This window comes from Rutidosis leptorrhynchoides, chromosome 2, assembly GCF_046630445.1.
Source record: "Rutidosis leptorrhynchoides isolate AG116_Rl617_1_P2 chromosome 2, CSIRO_AGI_Rlap_v1, whole genome shotgun sequence".
Lineage (NCBI taxonomy): Eukaryota > Viridiplantae > Streptophyta > Magnoliopsida > Asterales > Asteraceae > Rutidosis > Rutidosis leptorrhynchoides.
Genome location: NC_092334.1, coordinates 538,623,704 through 538,633,515, shown reverse-complemented (window position 1 = coordinate 538,633,515; position 9,812 = coordinate 538,623,704).

Below are 9,812 nucleotides of genomic sequence, written 5' to 3'. Positions count from 1 at the left end.
CAAACTTACTACTTGGATTGGACGCAACTTCGAAATGAAAGTGTTCATGCTTATCGAGAATTGCGTGGTTACTTATGGGTTACTTATAGCGGTAATGAGTTGAGACAGTATGAGCGTTTGTTTGAGATTAACGAAGATGTTTATGAGCAATTGACTGTTGAGTTCTTTTCGACCGTAAGTTGTCGGCCCCGAGTTGCTCCTCGTGATTCGGACTTTTTGACATTTAGGCTTGGCGGGGCGGACCGTCGAATGAGTAAGGTTGAGTTAGCTCGGGCATTGGGTTTGTACCCCGAGTTAAATGATGATATAGATTTACAGTACCATTTGTTGGGGTGCCGGGTTTTCGGTGACGGCGAGTTTAGTGAAAGTGAGTATTGGCCAACGATTATTAATCCGGGGGTTAGGGCGTTCAGTTCTAGTAGAAGCATTCAGTCTAATCTTCGACGTCCGGTGGACCGTATTCTTTTTAAAATGATTGCTACTATGTTCATGGCCCGGAGAAATGCAAACAAAATTAAACGAAAGGATCTTTGGATCCTCCAGCAGATAAAAGCGAGAGAGGCAATTGATGTGCCGACTATGTTGGGGTCCTGGTTTCAGGAAATCGGTGAAGATAATCGTCCCGAGCGCCCGTTGTTAGGGGGCCATTTTGTGACACGTATAGCTGAGGCATTTTCTGTGCCTACTGATAGGTGTACTATCGCGGGGATCGAAGCAATGGTAACAAACATTTTGTTTTTCGCTAAAGCCGATTTTATTAGGCAAGGACCGAACGGTTAGGTTTTGGTAGAGGATGAAGAACAACCACAGGGTCAAGGTCAACAGCAACAGCAACAGCGAGGTCAAGGTAGAGGACATGGTATTCGGTCCACGTATGAAGCAGGGAGTTCTAGTGGTAATGTTCGGGGAGTATGGACTCCCGATGAGGAAGCTTTTAATGGGTTGGTGAATAGTGTTGACGGGCTGCATCTTGAGTTCCAAGATAGTAGTTCATTTTATAATGCTCAGGTTGAGCATAATCAGCGTATGTATGACGAACAGCGCCGTCATAATCAGGAGTTGATGACGTGGCATCAGGGTAACTATGGGTCGCTTAACACGAGTTTGGGTCAGGTTCGGACAGAGGTTGGTAATTTGGGCGAACGTGTTGACAGGATAGAGTATGATGTTCGAGGGATTCGGGCCCACAATCAGTGGGAGATTCATCAGAGGCAGCTCCAACGGCAGATGCGTCGTGTGCCGGATGCGTACATTCCTACGCAAACCACTATTCCGGACTACACCGCCGTGACGCCTCCGAGACCGGATCCATCGTATGACCCGTATCAAGCGTGCCAAGATACTTATGGCGTGACTTGGGACCCGTTGAGAGATTTTTGGCCGGGAAGCAATTGATGTGTTGCGCGTATTATTGTTGTATTTGTTTTAGACACTTTCCATTTCGATTTGGTTGTACTTGATATTTTTATTTTTCGTATGATGTACTTGAGACCTTATTAGGGGCAAGGCGTTTCGGTACCGGGTGGTACCACCTTGTTCCCATTTATGTATTTGGTGTGTTTTGCTTTTTCTTAGGTGTGTTGGAGAAACGGTTTTTCAAGTCTGGCATTAAGTTCAGCAAAACTACTTGAGTGATGATATTTGTGTGAGAATCGGGAATGGACGATGTTCTTATGCTGGCAGTCAGTTCAGCGCCATCTGTCACTGTCATTCCACGATCTGTGGTTAAGCTCGATAAGTTTTTATTTTTCTTACCCTTTTGATTTTAATCCATTTTTGATCTCAAGTGATGGGGACATTACTTGATCTCAAGTGTGGGGTGGGGGATGTAAAATCTCTCGGGTTGGTTATTAATAGAATCATCATTATTTTGGTTTTGACATTTAAAAGACTTAACGTTTCACGGGGTTTTGGTCGTAAAAAAAAATTTTGAAAAATTTAGGGGAAAATAAAAAAAATGAAAAAATTAGTTAGTTAAAAAGAAAAAAAATATATATAAAAGTAGTTAAAAATTCGACCAAAACATTTGTTTAAGAGTTGGCTTGGTATTTATTTCATTATGTTTAAAGAAGCCAAAGTGGTTCCACATGTTCATTACCATTGAACATGAAATCCTACGAGTTCGGGGAACTCAATAGTAGGTCACATGTACCAAAACGGGTGTAAACCGTGAGAGAGCGGTGATTGCATAGCGTGATCGTGACCGAATCACGTGCCAGATCAAAAAACTTTTGGTTACTTGGTATAGCATACTTCCGAAACTATATCATTTTATTATTGCATCATTTAATGATGTGATACTGTAGGAAGAGGAGCCTTGAGCTTCACCAGTGCTGTCCTTTTCAGGAGCAATAGCTACGTGCTTGTGTTTGCTTAGACAACACAACCCATAGCCAAAAGCTATGGAACCCGAAGGTTTTCGGGATTTTTCAAAACCGGTGTCAATTGAAACAGATTGGCACTTCCGAGTGATTCAGATCCACTCATTTAAGGAAGTAAAGTCTTCCGGCCGTCCTACTTGGTACGTATGCCTCTTAAGCGTGCCATTTCATTATCCATCATTTCACGATGAGGTACTGTTAGAGGAGAAAGTCTTGAACTTTCAAAACACGTTCATTATTTTGAATGTGAAATCCTACATGAACATTCAGTTCATACGTAGGTCACTTGTACAAAAACGGGTGTCAACCGTATGAACGGTGATTGGATCGTGTGGTCGAAGCCGGGCCATACGCTAGATCGAAAACTTTATAGGGCGGTCTTCATTGTTTCTCCTAACAAGGACAATGTATGCGCTCGACCACCTTTTATGACCATACAGGATGAATCCACTCCATCCTAAAGGGAGTCAAGTCTCCCGAACGACACACTTGCTGATTCATTTCAGAAGTTGTAGTCCAGACCAGTTGTAGGGTGACGAAAAGTCTTGAAAAGTCATTGCTAAAATCGACTGGAAATCTACCAGGCCTCAACATCAAACAGGGAAACTGGTAGTCAAAGCTTATCTCAATGAGGGAGATTTGCTAGCCAAATGGGAAGCGCACCATGATACACAAAATGTCAGTGATTGATCAGATTCCCAGTGGATAACCTCCGGAAAGGTAAGATATCAGCTTTTAAGCCTGATGAACCTCAATCTTTATGGTTGACTTAACGGATTAGACAGTTACCTCATAACCATCGATGATATCCGGACGTAATGTGTATCCTCCTAAGCACATTATTTTCTACCGACATCTCGCGATGTTAGGTACTGTGGGAGGCTTGGCTTGACCAATTGCGGGGTAGCCCGTACGTTCTCTTGGCACACATGTTCGATTGTTACATCTTTGGTGCTTGGTTCCCACTTGATTCCCGATGCTATTGAAGACTTATCTTATGATTCGAGATTCTCTGCTTCATCATTATGGTACGTTATCGAGATTATTTTTATATCCGTTACATATTGTTTGCGGTTTGGGAAGTTACAAGGGGGAATGCAAGTGGGAACCATGGTTGTTATTTACTCCAAATCGTGCCCACGCTAGTTGCTTGTTTGGTTTCTTGTTCGTTTGGTTCTACAAATATGTTTGAAGATGTTATTTTATTGTAGAAGATTATTATCGAGTTTCATTGCTTGAGGACAAGCAAAACTCTAGTGTGGGGTTGTTTGATATCGCGTATTTCATATGCATTTTCCTTAGCGATATCGGGTACATTTTGGTCCTTTTGGATACGATTTGGAGTTATTTTGGTTAAAGTTGTGAAAGTTTGAGTTCCAAGACCAAGAAGGTTAAATTTGATGTTATTTGTTGGTTTTGGATGTCTTTCGATGTTTACGAGTGAAAAGGTTTGATTCGGTTCGAGTTTTGGTGTTAATATGATGTTTTTAAGCTCGTTTCAGCATTTGTCACATGGAGCGCCGCTCCAAAAGCTGGCGCGCCGCGCCACTCAACTGAAAATCCAGTTCGAGCATATCAGAAAATCAATTGTCAGGTTCCAGTGAAACGGCGCGCCGCGCGGATATATGGCGCGCCGCGCGGCTTGTGACCCGGGTTCCAAATTTCCCACTTATAAAAGGCCCGAATTTAACCCTAATTTGAGATAATCGTATCCTGACGAATTCCAGCCACTTTTTGACGAACTTAGGTGATTTTTGGAGATCTTCAAGGTCATTCTAAGGTACTAATCATTCCGGGAACAAGTCTCGATTCGTGTATCGTTCAGATTTCAATCTTTGATTAGGTTTATTCTTTTGTTATCAACAATGAATTTCTCTATGTTTTTTATTGTTATTTTGATTTCAGCCATGATTGTAGGCTAAACTCTTAATGTTTGTCTAGATTGAATATTTGCAAGTGTTTGGATGTTACTTTGAGGTTTTATTAATTGATGCATGATAATTATGAGTTTTGATTAAGAACCATTCTTGTGGGTGTTAATTATTGATACTAGGTTGATTAGTGAATCTTGTTTGAACAAAGGGAACCCTGTTTCAATTTAGTGATCTAATTCCCAATTGATTTGTCTTAACCGATTGGGTGCTTACTGGACCAAGGGGGTAAACCGGGTAACGTAATTGAACAAAATAGGGGTGAATTGTGTGGAGCGAACGCGTAACCAATTGAATCTTAATCTTATAATTAGCTAGTTACTAAGTCACAAACGAAAGATGGTATTTGGTAAAAGGGAACCCTAAGCCAATTAATCCTAGTTTGACGTGTTTGCTGAAAGAGAACTCTGGGTAAACCGACTCTGTAATTGCGTGCATTGATCAATAGAACTAGTGCTTAATAACAAATCATCCAACACTGCAAATAGGATATCTAGGCGAACATTCTTTTATCCATTGAATTCAAATATCTTTATTTTTCCGTTGAGTCTGTATTTCTTTTATCTAAACTTAAAAATCCAAAAATATTGTCTTTTACTTTTAAAGCTATCTTGATTTGGCTAATCGTTAAATAGCCGCAAAACAAACTATCTCGTAATTTCAATTTTCATAGTTTAACTTAGTTTACTTCTATTAGTTTCAAACTTAATTCTCACGTTAGTACTGTCCTTGGAACGATACTTGGAATTACCATTTTATACTATTACACGATCGGGTACACTGCCCGTAAGTGTGTAGTAATCTTTAACCAGGCATATTTCCAGAGATAATTTATATACTAGATTTTACACATCAACATCTTAACTTATTCAAGTAAAGAAGGAAAACGAACAACATCACCATCTTACGCTCGAACTTTTGAGAAAAGAGCAACTCTATACCAAATTCTCCAAGTGAGAATTTCTGTTGAACGAAGTCCAATTTTCTAGACCATAAAGTTAATGGTCAAGGCATTACAATCAATCTCGAAATCAAGCCACATGTAATCAGGAAACTCTCCCAACTCAGACTTGTATTCGTAAAATCTTAGATCTCGTCTATTTTTACCGAAGATTCATTTCTGACTTTTCTCGTGTTACACGACTTTTAAACTCGTTAACTCACTAAGGAAAACTTTAAACCTCTTCATGTCTGAGCCTTGAACGTGATTCTTCACACCAACCTTCCTAGCTAAATTCGTATAGCACTAGATGGAACTCAAACATGGAAATATTTCTACTTGAACGCCGAAAGGCATACTCTCTCGTCTCAAAAATCAACATAACTAAAATTCGTTATTTTGCACGAAGAATTCGAATACTAAATTGTGGATCCGATCAATTTTCTCGTCATCCCGTACCACACTACCTACCTCTGTTATTTCACCGTCACCGTCTAATATTACTGGAATTTAAGATAACACACAATCCAACGATACTTCACTCTTCTTTGACTTAACGCCCTTGCGTCACTGATAATCGTCCAACCATTATTCAACCCCGAACTATACAATTACGTGTACTATCTCGTTTCTCTTTCAGACTTCATTTTTTTTTGACAACTAGAGGCACGTTATGGCAACCTCGAGATGTGAGCTCATCCTATTCTAAGTCCTCGTTTCACTCCTATCTTTATCGCTCGCACTTCCGTTTAAGGGAACTCCTTGTAACATTTCTCCATGGATAGAGAAATTCATCATATTACATTAGTATTCGCCACGAGGATGAATAGTCCTAACGAACATTTTTCGAACCCTAACTGACTTGTTCAAACGTATCTTAATAGATTCTATTCCAACACGGTGTATCTTTGTCAATTATTCCGTATCGAAATACTCGTTTCACTTCTAGTTTTACAAGAAACCTTGGAGACCCGCTTAGACATGAGTACCGCGTACCACCCACAAACAGACGAACCGAACAAACGAACGATTTACGTCTTCGAAAGACATGTTTCAAACTTGCATGGTCGCTTTTAGTAGATCCCTCTTACAACAGTAGTTACCACTCGTGTGTTCACACGCACTTTCCGAAACCCTATATGACCGCTAATGTCATACCCCTGTTCATTTAACCAAAGCATCAACCACCGAAATCTGAACTCCATCAAGAAACAACAATTGAAATCATTCAAATCCGAGGAGGGCTCGAGACGATCCGTAGTCGCCAAAAGAGTTATACCAAACTTAGATGAAAACCTCACAAATCCCAGTGTGTAACCGCGTAATATTGAGAAACCGCACCTTGGAAAGGTGTAACCCATTTTGGGAAATCGAGAAAGGCTATAGCCGCAATATTGAACCTTTTTGAAACCTTGGGGCGTATTGGAACCGCTTCCTACCGTTTAGAACTTCCGACTCAATTAAGTTTCCGTTTACCTTACATTTCGTGTAACAAACATAGAAACGTGTCCTGCGGAACAGGAACGTGCAATTCTTCTAAATGCACCAACTATTGAAGACAAACTTCTCTTCATAGGAAAACCAGTTGAAACCGGGGATCGTAAAAATCCAAATTCATGAGAACACTCAAGGACGTACCTTCACTTATTCATAGCATTGACATCTCCGGTCTCGAGTGAGAGGTATCGATTATTACTTCCAACTAAATTTCGGGACGAAATTTCTTTTGAGGTGTGGATAATGTAACATCCCGCGTTTTTCCGATAAATTTATTTTAACACCGTCTTTTTTTTTATATAATATCTTTCGTTATTCAAATTTGTATCTTTCGTTAACTAACGTTCATAATATTCTCGTTATCTAATTATAAAGTCATCCGTTACTCGAACGTTTTTAAAATATTCGTTGGGTTAATTCCCGCACCCGCTTTGAAACTCGAAGGACCGAGATTGCCAAATGGGCAAACTAGTTGACTAGGTCAACTAGTCAACCCACTTACCACATCCATTCATTTCATCTCCACCTCCCACCTTCATCCTCCTCTTTCTCTCTACTTCCCATTTTTGAACTCAAAACCCTCAAACATAAAATCATCATCTAAATCCGATTGGAGAAGCAAACATCAAAACAAAATACATATTTGGAATCCTCTCTTCATCCTCTTCAATTTGATACCAACTTCATCTCATTTGGGTAACTTTCTAAAATCACTAATTTTATGTGTTCTTGAGATTTTTGAGTTATAAAGTTGTTAATTAGTGTCTATGGCTCATTGTGATGTCGTGTATGTAATTTGTATGCTCGATTCGTTGTTTTTGGTGTAACTAGTTCAATATGAAAATTGCTTGCTAAATCCTTGATTTTGGATAATCAAATGTTGTTAGATTGTTAAAGTGCATGTTTTAAAAGTGTTACTAGTATCATTAGCTTCGTTTTGATGTGTAGGTTGATTAAGAAAACTTCAAAAACATGATTATTGATTTTGAGATGTTTGACTAGGGTTTGATAGTTCTTGACATGAATTTTTGGATGCTTGAATGCCATGAAATGTAAATTGTTAGTGTTTAGTAGTAATGTATGCTTCATTACCTTCAAAACGGCATATCACATGTGTGAATTGGATTCCCGAAACTTAAAATGCATTTGATGAACTTGAAACTTTGAAAATGGATTCTTAATGATCACTTGACGGAAAATCGGTTATTGAAATTGATGTTTTTGTTTGATGAAACGTGTTTAGTTGTTTTCCTTGTCAAATTACCTTTCCAACGATATATAGTATGCATTTTGGATGTTTTCGGTTCATAAAATATGCTAATTTGAGTTTTGGTTCGTGACTTGGACCATTTTTCTGCAAACTGCATGTTTCCCAGGTATTGCGCGCCGCGCATATACCCGCGCGCCGCGCAGAATTAGAAATCCCAGATGTTTGCCTTCGTGGTTAAGTTCTGACCAGGATTTACACTTGGGTGCGCGCCGCGCAACCCATTGCGCGCCGCGCATACTGCCCAGCTCATTTTGTCTTTGTTTTTCATGTCACAAAAATGTTTCCCGCTTTACTATAACCCCGTTTACCATGAAACTTGACTATTATGCTCGTATATGACTTCTCATCATGAGAAAATTGTCGGACACCCGACCCGACCCCGTTGACCTTGACTTTGACCAAGTTTGACTTTTAGTCAAACTTAACCAAACAATTATACGATCGTTCTAACATGCTTAGTTACTTGTATCGTGCATGAAACTTGACTAATTGATTCACATGCTACATAATCGAGTCGTAACGAGCCATAGGACTAATTGAACATCTTTGACCGTTTGTGTTTACCGTTATTGATATAACCTATATGTTTAGGTCAAGACTAGCCTTGTCTTTGCACGCGTTTACTTGTTGAAGTACTTTTATAACTCTCGCACTCAAGGTGAGATCATAGTCCCACTTTTACTCTTTTTGAACTTATATTTGGGATGAGAAAACATAAACGATTCTTTTGAACTAAGTGAACACAAGAACGGGAAAACAAACATTCTACATACGAGTTTAGAACAAAAATCCTCAATTCGATTATCATTAGTTACACTTGCCGGGTGTAAGCAAGAACTTATGTTATATGGCCATATGGGTTGACAACCCTCATCTCTGACGGTTCGCTACCGTCTACGGATGAAATATATTTTCGAGAATCAGTGTTTGTTCTAGCACTATGGATGGGGTATACAATGGATGGAATGTTAAGCTTTGATAATTGGGTGCTCGTGAAACAAACTTTTGGAATGTATTACTATTATTTCTTTGATGCAAATCTTGTGGTTCACTTGTACTTACTTACTTAAACCTATGATTTCACCAACGTTTTCGTTGACAGATTTCTATGTTTTTCTCAGGTCTTGCACGATATGTGAAACATGCTTCCGCTTACTATTTGATACTTGCATCCGATGTCGAGTATACATGCATTTCATGGAGCGTCTTTTGACTTTACTTTAAACCGTGTCGCCTAGATTTCAATCGTACTTATAACGTTGTAACTTAACTTTTGGTTGAACAATTCTTGTAAACTTTGAAACAATCTTTATTTTGAAATGAAGGCGACATATTTTGGTCAAACGTTATCTTAAAGACTTATAATCAGGTAATGGGACCCACGTAGCCGACGCCGTCACTTGACGATTTGTCGGGGTCGCTACAGAAGCCCACCCTACTTCTCTTAATGGATTAATTAGGAGCTCATTTTGTTACAAGTAACTCATTAAGACAAAACTAGATTAGTTAGCCATATGTAAAGACTTGTTACATGTACACTTACACCATTTTTCCATACCAATTTACTTTAATACCATTTCAAGCTAACACCTTCTCCCCATACAAGAAAGCAAGCTTTTGACCCTTCCCCTTTTGTTTGAAAACCGTCGGCCATCCTTGGGTAAAAGGGAGGATCAAACTTTTTTTGTGTTACATATTACTTGTATTATCTTCACTTTTACACACAAATAACTTACACACTTTCTTTTACTCTCATATTGCTCTCAACTTGTAAGTAACAAGAACTATTTCTT